This window comes from Acomys minous, assembly GCF_964271855.1.
Source record: "Acomys minous genome assembly, chromosome: 10".
Taxonomy (NCBI): domain Eukaryota; kingdom Metazoa; phylum Chordata; class Mammalia; order Rodentia; family Muridae; genus Acomys; species Acomys minous.
Window position 1 is genome coordinate 13,999,710 of NC_140491.1, and position 17,954 is coordinate 14,017,663.

At 38.5% G+C, this 17,954-nt stretch overlaps 1 pseudogene across 1 annotated transcript; it reads right to left on the reverse strand.

Annotated features, from left to right (window-relative positions):
• Positions 1-13,453: 13,453 nt before the first annotated feature.
• LOC311606510 (adenylate kinase 2, mitochondrial-like) lies at positions 13,454-14,016 on the reverse strand (annotated as a pseudogene). The gene has a single exon. The product of its transcript is annotated as an adenylate kinase 2, mitochondrial-like (transcript).
• Between the last annotated feature and the right edge of the window lie 3,938 nt (positions 14,017-17,954).

Sequence of the window (17,954 nt, forward strand, 5' to 3'; positions counted from 1 at the left end):
AATTGGGAAAAAAAAAAAAAACAGTGGGTATCTCAACCACTGAAAATGAGTTTATAGACATTTTATAATCATGGGCCAGACATACCTGGATTACAAATTAGACATTGTCCTGTTGTAAGTTCTATATAATTGTATAAACTGAGTCCTTGTCAGTGAAGCTCCATATTTACCAATATAACATCTCCAGCTCCAGCTGTCTGATTTAATACATTCTCAGGTGGATATTTACTTGTATCTCTTTGACACAAGGGCATGGTATTTCCATAAGAAACTCCAGACAATTGAACATCCTACCTTACTTAACAGTATATCTTAGTTTTTTTTTTTCCTCCCTCATTTATTTCCTCCAAAGTACTTGGCAGATAAAATGAACACTTTTTGTTTGCTACAGAAGCAAGAATTATACTGCAATTAAGGAAAAACAATTGTTTTGCAGCGAAATAAGCCTTCCTTTGCATAAAAGGCTTTTTGTTTAAGAACTGAACAGTCTTAAATTGCTTTCTTTTTCACTCTGGGATTTTCACAATATTTAACATTGTATTTAAAAGTCTCCAAGAGGCATTTAACATGTAAACTTTTGTGCTTATCTAACTACAATATTTGTTGTTATTGTTGCTAGGGTAAGTATTCTATATATTAGAACTAGGTCTCTGCAGACCAAAGTTAGAAAAGTGAATTGTTTCAATACTCTTAGTGTCATTCCACAGAGAAAAGTAGCTGGTAAAGCTGATGTAGCAAGTATCTTGCAAATATAGGAGTTGAGCTTAGAAGGTAAATTCTCCTCCTCCCTCCCACTGTGTTGAAAACGCCAATCTGCATGGATCCAAAACTCTTAGCGCAGCGCAGGAAGGGCAGTGGTTACATACCTTTAATCCCAGCACTGAGGAGGCAGGCATATCTCTGTGACTAGGCATCTGTGGTTTCCTTAGTAAGTTCCAGAAGAGCTGGAACTAAGTAGTGAGACCCTGTCTAAAGAAAAAACAAAAGAAAAAGAAAATATTTAGTGTTTAAAAGGAAAGAATCAAAACTCAAACTCAAGAAACAAAGAAGTCATATTGAGGTGTTCTTTAATTATAATTCATATTACTGCTTCATATTAGTGTAGCAATATATATTATATTATATAAGTATTATATATTATAATAATATATTACATTCTTTTCCAAATATTGCTTTGATTTCCTTCAAGGATGCTCCTTCCTATAGGTCTTAATGTTTTCATTGACAAGCTAGTTTAAGTCACATTGATTTGTCATAATCTTTAGACATTCTATTTTTGACATTAAATTATTGTTACAAGTATGATGTTGCAAATTTCACGATGACATAATGAACATTTTTCACTAAATAAATCCCACACTTCACTGCTTTTAAGACATATTTAATTTTCCAAAATCTAAAATGTTAGCAATTGGATTGTGTCCTTAGGATGGTTAGATTAGTCTGCATTGCAGCTAAAATAACCTTGCATGGACAAATTTGTGAACATAAAATTTTCTTTGTACTAACATATTCAAAATATTTTTTGAAATGTTAAGGTGGAAAATGAAACCAATCCAGTAAATATAAATTTTTAATGTTAAAAATAAAACAGGCAAAGAAGAATTGATAAATCAGATATTTTTAATAACATGTGAACCACTGATAAAGAAGCCTAAGGTGGTTCAGGAGGCCAACCACTGTAGACTCATGTGGGTGGTGCTCAGGCATTTTGTGGATTAAGAAAACATGACTATGAATATCTTGAGTTTAAAAGGTATTCATGAATTTATACGTTGAATATGAAAAGGATTTTAGACAAAACTTAATGGACTCTGTTTCTTTTAATATCATCTCTTTTCATGCATGCAAGAGTTATGTTACAGTCCTGCTTCAGTCTGCCTACCTGTGATGTCATTGCTTACCTGCCATGGGGGCCTGGCCCTGTCCAGGGCCATATAAATGGACAAACCCTCCTAATGCACTCTCTCTTTCTGTCTCTGTCTCTATCTCTCTCTGTCTCTGTCTGTCTTCTTCTTCTTCTTCTTCTTCTTCTTCTTCTTCTTCTTCTTCTTCTTCTTCTTCTTCTTCTTCTTCCTCCTCCTCCTCCTCCTCCTCCTCCTCCTCCTCCTCCTCTTCTTCTTCTTCTTCTTCCTCTTCCTGTCTCTGTCTCTCTCTCTCTCTGGGGTACCCCTCATCCCTTTCCTTCTCTCCCCATGCTCACTTAATAAACTCTACAACATAATATCTGCTGCCTGATACCTTATTATCTTATTATATCTGTTATCTTATTTTCTATGAAACATAAAATTGGTGCCGTAACTCAAATACGAAACCCAGGAGGGCATTCTGTTGTCTAAATTCCTTTCTTTAAATACTGTCCTCCTCTCCCACTTCCTGCGTGCTTGCCTGGAGCCACCTGTGAGGAAGCTTTCCATACAGCTTTTCAAGACTGCCACCTTTTCCACGATTCTAAGCTAGGTAAATTTCAGCTGTTCTGATCTCTTCCTGGCCTAGGGCAGAATACAGGTACTACTGTATTCTGTACTGTACTACTGTGCTACACGGCGCCACGCTTCCCTCACCAACACCCCCCCCTACCCCGACTCCAATGGTGAACTCAGTCAGAACCAAAGGACTGTTGCTGGGCCAGAGTAACCGTTCTGCCATCTGAATGCCCTGCCATGGCGTTTTCCCTGCCAGACCTGTTTTGGGGTCAACTGCTGGATCATTGTTGTTACTGAGGCACCCTGCTCTACCACTGTCAGTGGGCAGATCATTGACCTGGCTGAGTTCCACCAGCCAATGCAGGTACACTCTCCTGTGGGGAACTGCAGCTGTGGTGGTACTGAACATTAATTGTTTTTGTCTGCAGTTGAAACTTTACTTGTTTTTGTCTGCAGTTGAAACATTGTGCTCCACCGGTTGCCTTCATTTTCCTTGTTTTGAGTCTCATTATTTGGCCCTTGGTTTGCTCCTTCTTGGGGAGTTTCCACAGTGCTCTTGGGTTGCTGGTTCCTCCCCTATATAAGCAGTTCTGTTACTCTCAACAGATGGCATTCTCTTAGCAGGAATGATCCAATGTTGTGTCGTCTTTTCAGTCCACACACCCTCGCATAGCCTAGACTAGTAACACGGGTGCTGCACTTTCCCTCCACCATCAATAAACTATACTCCACCCCATTCCCACCCCTACCCCTGGGCACATCTTGTATCATCTTCCTAATTTGGGTTATTCCTGCCACATTCACACATGCACGCAGGCTACTCAAAGCCCAGATGGGCTTGGACTTTGAACAGAACCAGGCTGAACCCGGATGTGACAGGATGGGGTCAGCAGAAAGCCTGCCATGGCCACAGCTGCTCTTCCCTGGCTGTACTGTGCTCAGCCAGCCTGTGTCACTACAACCTCATAGCATTTCAAATCTGCAGGCTGTTACAGTCGCCATGTTGGTTCAGGGTGGAGTAGGTGCAACGTTTGCCCTCTGTGCCATCTGTGTGCCTAACCTCGGTCTTTAAGGACTATCAGGTAGCTAGCCGCCATCTTTAAGGGCAACCACGTGACCACCACCAGCTAACCTATATTCTACCATTCCTGGCTAATGGGTTTGATAGTTTTCAAATTATTCTGTAATGTTCTGCTACATTAACATTCATTTGTTTACAATGTTAAATTTTAAGTCACTGCCTTAAAATATGTTTAGCCTAAATTTCTAAATGTAATGTGATTGATCACACAACATTGTTCTGCTCTTTTTGGACTATACTTATGTTTTTAACATTTCAGATTAACAGAGAAAAACATATAAGGTCTTAGTCTTTAAGTATTAAGATAAGCTATAAGCAAAGTTATCTATTAAAATATTCTTAAGATAGACAAAACTGTGGTCTCACTGCCATCTTAATTAAAAGGCTGAGGGTGTTTCCTGAACCCTCATGTAGAAACTGGTAAAATCTTTAAAATCCAACAGGAGTCTTCCCAATAGGCTCAGTTATAGCAAATTATTCTCCAGGACTTAGCCACTGCCCCTGAGGAAAAAAAAAAAAGAGGTCTACAATACCCCTTCCTGCTGGGATCCATCCTGAGACAGCTCTGCCAGTACCTGTTCAATTGCAGTCAAAAGGAGACTTAGGATTCACAGCTGCTATAGGCAGAAAGGGACACCAGTCTCACAGCCTAGCCTATTGGCAAAATTGGCCTGTGGATGTCAGAATGTTCACATGCAGGCTTGCTCTCTGTGCCAAGCCACTGGAAGTTCAACCAGCACAAGAGCTTTAGACAGTTCCAGCCTTCAAGCTCCTTGACAAAGGTCTAATATCCAAACTATATAAAGAAATCAAGAAATTAAATACCACCAAATCAAATAACCCAATTGAGAAATGGGGCTCAGAACTAGACAACGAAGTCTCAACAGAGGAATATCGAATGGCTGAGAAACACTTAAAGAAATGCTCAACCTCTTTAGTCATCAGGGAAATGCAAATCAAAACAACTCTGAGATTCCATCTTACTCCATCAGAATGGCTAAGATCAAAAATTCAAGCGACACCACATGCTGGCAAGGATGTGGAGAGAGAGGAACACTACTTCATTGTTGGTGGGACTGCAAACTAGTACAGCCACTTTGGAAATCTATCTGGTGCTATATCAGAAAACTGGGAATAAGGCTTCCTCAAATCCAGCTATTCCACCCCTTGGAATATACCCAGAGATGTCGCAGCACACGACAAGAAAATTTGCTCAACCATGTTCATAGCAGCCTTATTCATAATAGCCAGAACATGGAAACAGCCTAAGTGTCCTCCAGTAGAAGAATGGATAAAGAAACTGTGGTACATTTACACTATGGAATACTACTCAGCTATTAAAAACAAGGAACTCCCAAAATTTGTGGACAAATGGATTGAGCTAGAAACGATCATAATGAGTGAGTTAACCCAGAAGCAGAAAGAGTCAAATGGTATATACTCACTTATATCTGGACACTAGCCCAAGGGGCATGTCCCATTAAAGTCTTCACTTACCAGGAAAGTGGAACAGAGGGGAGGACATCCTCTTGGGATTCAGGTGAGAGAAGCATGGGAGAATGGAGAAATGGATCCAGAGGGTCCTAGAAACCTACAAGAAGAGCATTATGACTAGTGGATCTGGGCCCAGGGGTCCTGCTCAAACTATGGCACCACTCTCTCCATTCTTATTCAGTACAGTAGTTAGAATTTTAGCTAGGGCAATAAGACAAGCGATGGATATCAAAGGGATGCAAATTGGAAAGGAACACATTAAAATAGCTTTATTTGCAGATTATGTAATACTGTGGATGATTGATGCAAACTATTTCACCATAGAATTCCTACATCTGATATACACTTTCATTAAACTGGCTGGATACAATATTAACTAAAAAAAGAAAGTAAGAAAGAAAGAAAAAGAAAAAGAGGGAGGGGGGAGGGAGGGAAAGAGAAAGACAGAAAGACAGAGAGACAGAAAGAAGAATGAAGGAAAGAAAGAAAGAGAAAGAAAGAAAGAAAGAGGAAAAGAAAAGAAATAAAGAAAGAAAGAAAGAAAGAAGGAAAGAAAGAAGAAATCAGAGACACAATAACTTTTACAAAAGCCTCTAATAATATAAAATAACTTAGTTTAACTCTAACCAGGCAAGTGAAAGATTTTTATGATGAAAATCATCAAGCCTTTGTAGAAAAAAAAATAGAAATCAGAAGATGGAAAAATCTCCCATGCTCATGGGTTTGTAGAATTAACCTATAAGAGCTGACCATTCTACTAAAAGAAGTCTTTAAATTTGAATCAAATCCCATCAAAATCTGAGCAAAATTATTTATAAGCCTTGGAAGAACAATTCTCTTGTTCACGTGCAGCTGATTCTCAGTTCAAGCTTCTAAAACACTGAGAAAACATCACCTCTTCTTCCTTGATTATATTATCAAGCATTTTGCATGGGTACCAGAAAGGTGATCAACACATGGGAAGAAAATCTGAAAGATTTTGCGTTGCATCTACCACAGATTCTACCATTAGAAAATCAGCATTATATTTGGAAAACGGATAATTATTAGATTGCTAATATTTAAATCCATATTGTTATCTTCCATTTTTTATTCCTTAATATAGCTTCAAATATCCCCTAAAGAAATCTTCAGAATATCAAATTTTATTCTACCTTTATTGTGTTTCTTTTATTTAAAATAGATTGTTCTCATACATTGTTGCTGGTTCTGGCTTTCTCTCCCTAAACCTCCTCGACCATCTGAGCCCACATCCTTTTGGTCTCTTCTTAGAAAGCAAACCAGCATCGAAAGAAATAATGAGATAAAACAAAACCAATATTGTCCTTGTTAGAAAACTACAGAACCATTTTATCATCTGTGTTTTTCAAATGTTTCTTATTGGTGACCACCAAGTAGTAAGCTTGCCCTCATCACTCTCTTGCACCGGTAGATAGCTTTAATTCTGTATCCCCGAGGCTGGCAAAGCTTCAGTAACCAAATGGATGCTTTGGTAGTATCAGTCTGAGTGATTATTTACTGAGACTTTCTCATCATTGGGTATGTTCTTTATTCAGCATTATATATAAAATTAAATGAGTGGATTTATGTAATAAAAATTACAAAATAGAATCCAGGTGAATGAGGCTGAGTGATAGTGGAAAAAGTCTTTCTTTATTCCCAGAACTCAGTGAGGCAGAGGCAGACAGATGTCTGTGACTTTGAGGCAGGCTTGGTCTACAGAGTGAGCCCCATGAGTGCCAAAGTTACACAGAGAAACTCTGTGTCAAAAAGAAAAAAAACAGAAAACAAAAACAAAAGCAAAACAAAGAAACAAACAAAAAGTAAACCAAACAAAAACGAAAACACCATACAGACAAATGGGTGAATGAGATCCAAGCCGTAGTGGGCCCTGAGCACTACGGAGCACTATTTGACCCTTTGATAAACTTAGACTTTCAGAGTTATTCCAGAGTAAAGCAAAAAATCTGGTGTTATGTTTGCTTTCAGTAGCTTGTTCTTCCCTCTGAAACATCCAATGGAGGAGACCTAATTAAAGTGGAGCACTTCCATGTGTCCCATGGCACTGCATGATGAAGTACTTGGGGACTTTCAAGGCCAACATCAAGTTTACTTAGGAATAAAGATAATTAATAAAAAAACCCAATATATTTATTCTCCTTCTTGAGAAAGATTATTTGTTTTCTCCTTATATGATTTTTATGTTTTTATTTTTACCTCTTAAAGGGTTGAGTTTTGTTATTTGAATTCCAGTAAAAAAATGATTTATATTTCTATTAAGGAAATAATATCTCAAAAGACTATATTCTCTAATTATTTTGCCAAAGGTTACCTGGTACATATGGTTTGTGAATTTTCTGAAATAAAAAGCAACCTTCAACCTTGTCATTGTCCCATAGTGAACTTCTTTGTTTCAACTATAACATCATCATTTTCACTGACAAAAAGTGATTCTCTGAATTTTGAAGCAGAATCCTTAGAATGTCTTTGATTATTTCATCCCAATATTCTCTAGGAGCTGAACCATTCTGAGCCTCCATGTTCTCACCTCACCTCAGGCCCAGACAAGATGATTCCATGTGACCATCTAATGAAACCTCTGTAAATGTGAAAAAATATAAATTTGATACATTAATTTAGTTTTTCTCAAGGATTTAGGGGCAATAGGAAAAATCTGGCTAATACACATAAAGTAGATGTTAAGGAGATGGGTGTTGGTTTATTTTCTTTTCTGACTTTTACTGATTATGACAGCAAACTCAGATTTATCACCATGACCTGAGAAAAATTCTCTTGGTCAATTACTATATACCTCTTCTACCATATGGTAGAATAGTAATATCAAATGTACCTTGAAATTTTTGTGATGTTCAATAAGCACATCTAGACAGGAATTTAATGTATCCTTATAAAGAAAAATGTAAAATTCCTAACACATTGAAATATAAAAGTTTTGAGTGTGTACATACTATCATTAAGATTATTTTGTACATCCTCAGTATTCAATATATTTGGGTGGTATGAGTAAAGTGATGTACACAAATATTGAGTATAGAAGTGCTTAAAGGTTTCACAATTTAATGTTGGGAGATACTTCAAAGAGAAAAAATCATATCAATTAAGAATTATGATAGATTTTTCTATTATAATTGCAATAGTAATCTTATGAGGCCTATAGATAAATCTTGTATGCCTTTTAACTTAGGTAAATAGTAATATGTAAGTGATTTATATAAAAACATGAAATAAAAATAGAAATTAGAGAAATGCATTTGAATAGACTTTAAACTATTATTCAAGGTTTACTTGAAAACCTAAGCTGAAGGCTAAGCTAGGCTCTGGGAAGGTCAGAAGCAATTTGTTGGTGAGAAGCTAAGTATGGCTTGCAACGTGAAACCTGTCCGTTAGGAGATGACTCAGTGAGCTCAGGAACAGAATTGGAACAAGACTTATCTAATTGTGAAATGAACCCATTATGAAATGTGGTAATATTTTTTCCTGTTTTAGAGGTATGGAAATATTCAAGGTAAAAAATTTAGTACTTCTTAATTATATATCATTCTAGGTACATATATAATTATTTCTTTGAACAAAAGTTTAATAACGGCTCATGACTGTCAGACCAGCGGTACTTTTTTCTAACATCAACAGAAATTTTGGTAAGTTTGAACAATTATATTTTGCTTAAATTTGTCCTTTAAAAAAAAAACACTGTGGAATCAAGCCTAGAAAGACAGTGAAAGGAAACAATAAAACTGAATATCATGGAACCATTTTCTACTCATATTAGTCTGTATATTTTGCATGGTGCTCAACATCAGTAGCCTGACAAATATTTCTATATGTCAACATCTGAATGCTTTGAACATTTTCCTGTAATTACAAAAACTAGCTAGTACAGAAAGCAGCATGTAAAGTAATTAGGACAATGAAGTAGACTTCTTATTGTGAAATAAATAAATACTATTTAAATTTTTCTTTTTTCTCTCCCTCCCCTTCCATTTCTCCTGTCAGTCCAGTGATACTACCATTTTGATAGCACACACAGGCCTTTAGCAGCAGCAATGCCATATGAAACTACTGCTTAACTTTGTTAGTTCTTAAGCACACTATATTTTTCATCAAATGATTTTTACCTTTTTAAATGTTTGAACTAAAAGATATTTTACTGTGTTCTTGTGATTCACAGAAATTTTTGGCATGAAAGTGATAGAAACAGTTGCTGGAGGGCAGCCACTGGGGATAGGAATAGAAACCCATACAACACTACTTTATTCAATGCTTTTAAAAATGCTTCTGCAACTTATCAAAAACGTATTTTAAAAGCTTCTAGGTTACCTTTATTAAAAGTAAAAATGCTCTGCAAGAGGATCAGATAAATCAAGACACAGGGGAGGAATGGAATGGTAAAAGATTCATTGACAAAGAAACAAAGCCAGTAGAATCATGACATTTTACCTGTCTGGAAGGCAAGAAATGAAAAAATTTAAATCTGACATAGACAAGGACATTCAGGTAAAAACAAGAATGCAATTTGTCCTCATATGCACAAACATGAGCACATCTATGTCTATAAATAAATTACCTATACATACATTGTACATAGACATACACAGTCATGTATATACACGAATATATATTTCATACATAGATCAAGTATGTTATAGGCAAATTATACAAAATATGATTTATTAGAAACTTTAAAAGCAATTGGAAATTGTTTTTAAAGACAGTTTTTAATTAGGTGCACTATAGATGACTTTCTATTTGAGTAGTGTTTTCTTTTTTTTTTTTTTTCTTTTTTTTCATATTATTTATTTAATCTTTTAAAGTTAATTTATTCATATTACATTTCAATTGTTAGCCCTTCCCTTGTATCCTCCTATTCCTCCCTCCCTCCCTCTTCCCCCCTTCTCCCCTCCCCTGTGTCTGTGACTGAGGGAGACCTCCTCCCCCTATATATGCTCTTAGGGTATCGAGTCTCTTCTTGGTAACTTGCTATCCTTCCTCTGAGTAGTGTTTTCTTTCAGCCCCTCTGAGTCACATTACAGAAATATAGTGCAGTCACTAATATGAAATTTATATTAGCTCATGATTGTGTATCCTCTTTGCAACTTTTCCAATAAGAAAATGATTTGCTTCACTTAGGATTAAAACTTATCGTTTACTGGAAGCTATCCTAAGACATGCATTTGTCAGCATTCATCCACAATATCAATGCCCCAGAGAGACTGGAGTTATAAACATTGAGGGTTTTGTTATTAATAAAAAGTTAATTGTGCTCATACTTTTTGACATCCCAGTTCCTGATTTGGCAGATCATTGCATTTAAGCTTCTGTTAGAACTTTAAGATGTCAATCGTGAACAACATTTGCTCTACCAAACCTTCTTACTTCATGGCCAGAAGCTAAAAGAAAGCAGTTAAAGAGGGCTCTTCCACACCCCCAATACTACCTCATGTTATACCCCAATTGTGTAAAACCTCCCATTTTTAACGTTTCAACTTCCTTTCATTAACAGCTCTTTCCTGGGGACCACTCTTCAAATACTTGACCCTTTAAGAGACATTCAAGATCCAAACCATAGAATATTCTGCTTAAGTTGTTGAAAAAGTAGCTTATATAAGTAGTAAGCTGTACATGGAACCATAGGCTTTGATCTTTTTAAACTTACTTTATTTGGGCTTCTATAATGCCTCTATCTCCCTTCCATCCCATCTACCCTAGACAGGAGAGAAAAGAGTTTGACAGTGACAGTGGAAGTAGACTCCGTGCTTTCAGGTGATACCACTCTTTCCCTCAGGATTCCAGTACACGCACTAAAGAGCAAACCAAGAAGAGCAACCTAAAAACATTCCCTGGAGCTTTTCTCTCTAGGAAGTCTCAAATAGGAAGCAATGAGAAAGGATACAAAAGCCAAAAGCCAAGCCTTTGTTTTGTGGTTTCCTGTTTATCTCCTCTCTGAGTCCATACTAAGATGTTTTTCAATTGGCAAAGACCATACCCCAAAATAAGACATCACACTTTTTAACAGACAAACATCACCTGCCCTCACACAAGTCTGTTTCACATTCCACACTTGGGACCAAAACAAAAGCATGTTTACATCCACTACATGGAACCGTACACAAATAATGAAAAATTAGTTTACTTTTGTCTTCCTTTCCATTAGTCCATTTATTAATTCCTTCACTCTTATTTCCCTTTCCCTTTCTTGATTCTCTTTGATACTTCTTTCCTCTCCTCCCCCCCCCCCCGCCCCCATAAGGAAAGGTCTCATGGATCCAAATGTTTTGGCTACTTTTCCCTTGCTGTTATGAAATACTGTGACAACATAGAAAAGAAAGAAGACTGTTTCCATAATGTTTCCAACTGGATAAAGTTCTACCATGGCAGGGAGACATAAAATCAGTCAAGTAAGGCTTCTGGATCAGGGAACTGAGGGTTTTCATCCTCTATGTCAAGCACAAAAAATGTGAGTGATCTAGAAGTGATGGGAGACTTTAAAATCTGTAAGGTTACCCACTGTTGTACTTTGTCAAACAAGTCTGTACTTTATAACCCTACAAACAACATCACCCACTAGGATACAAGTATTCAACTGGCTGAGCCTATAGTAAACATTTAACATTCAAACTGCTACAATCCACTCCTTGGCCTCCATAGGCTTAGGGCCATATCATAATTCAAATTACAATCAGTCCTACGTTAAAGTTCCCTTAGTCTTCTATAGACTCAGTACTGTGTGAAAGGCCCCAATTCCTTCCAAGACACAAGATGATTTATCTCAAGATTATCTATTAGTTGCAACACTGTACAATCTAAAACCAAATTACATACTTTCAATATATAAAGTCATTGAGTATACAACATAAACTTTTAGGTGGATAGTGAGGAGATACTATATCAAAGAAGTACTACAACCCAGCAAGGAAAAGTCCACAATTTATAACTCTGGCATCTCTCTTTAGCTGTCTTTACTCTATATATCTAGCTATCCTTGGTACATATGTCTTGGCTCTATAATCTCCAACATCATAGCATTTCTTTAGACTAAAATTTATTTTATTTTTATTTTATTTTTACAAAATTTCAACATACTTTATTGACTCAGGTGCCAAACATGGCAACATTTGTTCACTATGAAACGCACCTCATTGAAACATACATCACAGTGTTGTCGGGTGATCCCAGTCACAGGATGTGAGGGTGAGAAGAGTCTTTGCATGACTTAGCTTAAGACATTTTAGCTCTTTCCCCCGTTCACTGTTTATGCAACTGAGCTACATTCCTAGCCCTTGTTCACTTATTCAAAGAGTCCCATGGATGAATGAAGGCAGAGTTGTAGGGCTACTACGTGCAGGGTGGACGCTGAAGGCTTTGCCACCAGAGCAGGCAACTGTAGGTCATAAGAAGTGTGGGATCGGTCTCCCCTTGCTCCCCACAATTCCAGTAAAAACGATTTGCCAAATCACCACCCGTGAGATCACACCCTGTCTCTTCCATATCTGCAGATGAGTCATTGACGTTACAGAATGGGGAGCTATCGGTGGCAGCCAACAGTCCCTTCCTCTGTATGAGGTACACAGACACACTCTGACCACTGCACCCTTGGCCTGGTGGCCCATGAGGTTTTTACATAGAAGTGGCGGTCCTTTAGAGTGTTAGCTTTGTAGTACAGAGGAAATGAAAGCATGATTGCTCACATATAATGCCACATCTCCTTATTTGCAATGATGCCCTCCAATCACGGGATTTTTTTCGGGGGGCGGGGGGATATAAGGACCCAGAGAGTTCAGGAGTCCTACAAGGAGACCATCAAGGCTGGTAGATCTGGACCTCAGAGGGCCTAGATAAACTGTTGTACCAACCAAGGACAATGCATGCAGGGATCCTAGATCCCCTGTTAAGCTATATATAGCTAATAGACAGCTCATTCTCCAAGGTTGTAAAGAGTGCAGGAACTGCCTCTGACTTGAACTTGGTGCCCCAATTTGACCACTTCCCCTTGGTGGGAAGGCCCGGCAGCACACAGAGGAAGGGGAAGCAGGCTACCTGGATTAGACCTGATAGGCTGTGTTTGTATGGTGGGGGAGGAGGTCTTCTTTCAAAGGTCTAGTGGAGGGGAATAAGGCAGGAGAGGGACGGAGGGTGGGAAATGGAAGATACAAGTAAGGGCATAATAAATGGTGCATAATCTGAATAAATTAAAGAAAAAAGAAAAAATTAGTTTTCTCCTTTGCTTATACTTTAAATAATCCCACCTATGTATAGAAAAAAAAAAAACCCTTACTAATTACAACACTGTTCCAATGGTTCTCTTGAGCCCCTCCCACCTCTCTCACTATCCTTTTTTCCAGTGACCACGCTTTTCCCTTCTTTCCAGCATCTAAGAGCAGGATAACACAGCAGGGAGATGATCAGTGGTGCAGTCTTACAGGACCGTCTGTTACTAGAATGTGGCTTTGCAGAAGGCTAGTAGGATCGAAAACCCATCAGAAGTCTGGCATGCCTCGATGGCACAGTGAATGCCCTGTTTCCTGTAGTACTTCACCACGACAGTGGTCTGGGCATGATGGGCCTCCTGGAAGATCTTCAAGGCCTTCTTCTTATCATCTGACCTTCGGATCAACGTTTCTCCAGTGATAGCATCTTTCATGGGCTTCTTTGGAGGACTTAACTCCTCGTTGTAGGACCAGGCCGCTCTTGGGGTAAATCAGCCTTCCAGTGATCCTCCGGATCAGCAGGGAGTCTAAGACGCTGAACTCAATCACTGAATCAAGCTTCTCTTTTCCTCTTCTCCATGAGATCATCGAGCATTTCTGCCTGCCTTACAATCCGACGGAAGCTGTCTAGAAGAAAGCCGTTTTTACATGAAGGAGTCTCCCAATTCTCAGTGAGCTCCACAACCATTTCATCACTCACCGGTTTCCCAGCATCCGGTGTCTCATTCAGTTCCTTTCTCAGCTCTGAACCTGGAACTATCATTGCTCTCAGCATCTCCCCAGTGGCCAAATGACAGACACAGATGTTTTCAGCCAACCTGGGTGCCTATGTCCCCTTGCGAGCCCTTTGCCCCAGCAACAATCGTTTGGAAACCAGCCAGTTCAGAGCCTTGTCTGCCAAAGCCTCATTCTGCCTGCAACATGCACACCTCAAGGCTCTACCGCTTCCAGGCCAGCGCAGTCTACTCCAGGCTCCCACTCTTTATTTTATTTTTTTAATTGATTTATTCACTTTATATCCTGGTGGTAGCCCTACAGAAGATACTAGAAGGAAAACTCTAACCCACGGAGGCTAACTACACACAGGAAACCACAGGAAATAATTAACCACAGATCCACAAAACCAAAAGAAGGAAAGCACACTCATGCACACACTCTACTAGACCAACATCAAAATAGTAGGAATTAACAACCACTGGTCATTAGTATCTCTCAGTATCAATGGCCTCAACTCCCCAATAAAATGACACAGGCTAACAGGATGAATGTGTAAACAGGACCCATATTTCTGCTGCTTACAAGAAACACAGCACTTCTACTCAGCCCAGTTACACTTTCAAAACTCTTAGCAAAAGCCTCTCAGGATCTCTTGTCTCTCAGAACCTACATACATGACCTGAGGATATCTATGAAACTTCAGAAAAAAATTCCTCACACCTTCATTTTTTTTTTAAAGTATAGGCTATTTTGAGTATCAGAGAATTTCTAGATCCTCTGGCCTGTGCATACTATTTTTAAAATTAATTTATTCAGATTACAACTCAATTGCTACCCCATCACTTATATCCTCCCATTCCATACCTTCATTTTTATATGCCTTCAGCCTCTTTAGCCTTCCTAATGTGTGACTTTAATAAAATTTCACATGCACTGGTGACGCCTACCATGAAATTATTTCCCTGCTGCTTTATATCTATAATTTTGCTACAGTTATGGATTGTAATGAAAATATATTATATGCAGACTGTATGATAACGCACTGCCAAAGGGATCATGCGTGATCCACGGGCTGGGAACTGCTGCCCCGTAGCCAGCACTTCAGAGATAACATCAGCAAGTTCTCCTCTCAGCTTGAGATGGACCCTCCTTCCCTTGAGGATTTTTATTTGTCGTTGCTATGGTTTAGAAAAGCCTATAGATCTTTTCCTTTTACAATCTGGATGTTTAATTGGATAGAGTCTTGCCCTGGATACACCTTTCTCTTTGTTCCAGGATAGAACAGCCCTGTCATTAATGGTACTAATCTTTAAAGTATTTACAGTGTCTCCTTCAGCATATTCTGTGGCGTTAACATTAAGCATATAGTACAGCCCCTTCCCAAACAGACATGTTTATTCTTTCTGACTCATTTTTCTTTTTCATTGTAGACCTGCATAAACCTGATCAATAACAACTACACCATATATTCAACATATGTTGTCTTGAAATTTCTATTGGCAAATGAATTGGTGTGAAATGGTTTAGGCTTGGGCAAGATCTTAGGCTATGGACAAAAGTCAGCCAAATTACTTAGAAGTGTCACAAAAATGGTTTATATTTCAGTTGCTATTGTCACTGTCCTCTGAAACCTTGACCTCTGAAACCTAGGCTTACACAGTATATAATGCTCTCAGCTACACGTTACTCCAGGCTTCTACAGGAATGACCCTTTTATAATACTACAGCACTTAAGTGTTGTTTTTGAACGTTTCAAACTTCGGTCACACAAAAGCACAGTCACCGCCTTAAAGAAAATACCAGATAGTTTATTTGGGAACCAAACATGATTGACAATAGCCCAGCAACATGGATGTAGCTTATCACAAGTTCCATGTTCCAACACGGAAGAAGCTTTATGTAGTTTTGTAACCGCAATACAAATAAACTCATATATCAGACATTTAACTAAGGATATTTTAGTGAATATCTTGCTGTGCTGAGAGATTCAGAATGGTAGAAGGGGAATAGAAGGGCACATGGACCATGAAGGGTGGATGGGAAAAATGGTGAAGAAGGTTTTACTCCAGGAGAAAGGAGAGAGAATAAAATGTGCTTTTGAAGTCATTTCCTACTTTATGGAGTGATACTTATGAAGATATTTATAAGAAAGGACTATATTTTCATTCTTATTTCTGTAAATCCCCAGGGTTTTTTTCTGTTTTCTTAGATGAGATTAAATAGAGATATTTAGTCAAATGCTGACTAACCTTCAGAGTAACTTAACAAAGTGGCTTTATTATTAATAAATTCATAATTATATTTTATTGTTGTTATTTTTAAATTATTTATTTATTATAATTTGTTAATCTTACTTCCTGATTATTATCCCCTCCTTCGTATCTTCCCATTCCCACCCTCCTTCCCTCTCTCTCATAAGAAGTTCAGAGCACTGCAGGCTTCCAGATGGAAAGAGATGATCCTCTGAGTACCAGAGTGTGTGTGAATGGTCTGATGACCACTAGAACTTGCAAGTTCCTGGGCTGATGCAAGTGGTAGAAGCTTGGGGCTCAGAAAGGTTCAAGTTGACCCAGAGAAACCCTCTCTGCAAATGGACAAGCTCCACTGGAGACCGAGGTGGTTCCATTATGGCGGTCTGGTTAGAAGCCAAGCCTGGAGGTCCAGTGGCAAATACTTGAGAGAAGAGGGGAGCTCTTCCTTCCCCAGAATAATTGATGAGTCTACAATAATCTTTGATTATCTGGTTCATTTATTTTATGTTAAATAGGGAATTATAAACCTTGTGCAGTGGGAGCGGCTTTGAGGATGAATGCATGTAATCCGTTAGGACAAGGATGCTGGCAATGCACTGTTTGCATGAGGAAAGGTAAGAAGAGACAAAGAGACAAGCTCCTGTGATTCACCATCTGTAACTTTGAGTGACCACTTGTAACCTTAGGGCTGTATCACATGCTCCTAAAAGCAGGCACAGAACACACATACACACACACACACACACACACACACACACACACACACACACACACAAGAGAGAGAGAGAGAGAGAGAGAGAGAGAGAGAGAGAGAGAGAGAGAGAGAGAGAGAGAGAGAGAGATTCCTACTACACTTTCCTTTCTCAAGATGAGATGTGAAGTCTCAAAAGTGAGATTCCTGGGGTCTGAACATGCTCCATTCTCTCTAGGCCTCTGCCAATTCCTCTAGAGGCACTGTTCATAAACCCAACAGATCCCACTAGGGAATTCTCATTCAAGTTCCCATGCCAACCATAATCCCTGCCAAAGTATTGTCTGCATTAGTTACTTTTGTGTTACTCTGTTAAAAATACCATGCTCAGTGAAACGTAGGGGGAAAGATTTGTCTGGACTTGTGGATCCAGAAGTTTGAGCCCATTATTCAAGAAGAGTATGGCAGCATGCTGCCATGGCAGAGAGGAAATTGGAAAAGATGTGAAGCTTTAAGCTCTCAAAGTTTGACCACAGTGGCATACTTCCTCCAAAAGATGCTACCAGCATCTCCAAACAATGCTACTAGCTGGAGACCAGGCAATGAATGCCTGAGCCTATGGCAAAGACGGAGGCAAGAAGTTCATGATCATCCTCAGCTGTGTAGTGACTGGGCCATATACTAGGTGTAGTGATTTAAAAGAGATATGCTCAGGTTATATGTCACCATGACCTGTTTAAGTGGTCTTAGGAATGGAATCCATTTCTTGCCCTGCAAAAGCTCTACAAACTGAGTCACATCTATAACGCCATACAGTATTTCTAATTTGTGACATAATGACAGAATACTTGTAGGCTGAAAATATGGTGTTCTTCACAATTTTCCTTACAAGATAAAAACTGTTCTTTTTTAATGTGAGAAATGTGAGTTATAAGCCTTTAGTTTAATAATGGAAACAAATGAGGGGGTAATTCAAAGATATACAACAAAATGATATTAGCCCCAATGACACCAAATCATTTTTAAAATACAATTTAGCCATCTATTTCTGTAAACCACTAGCCTGTT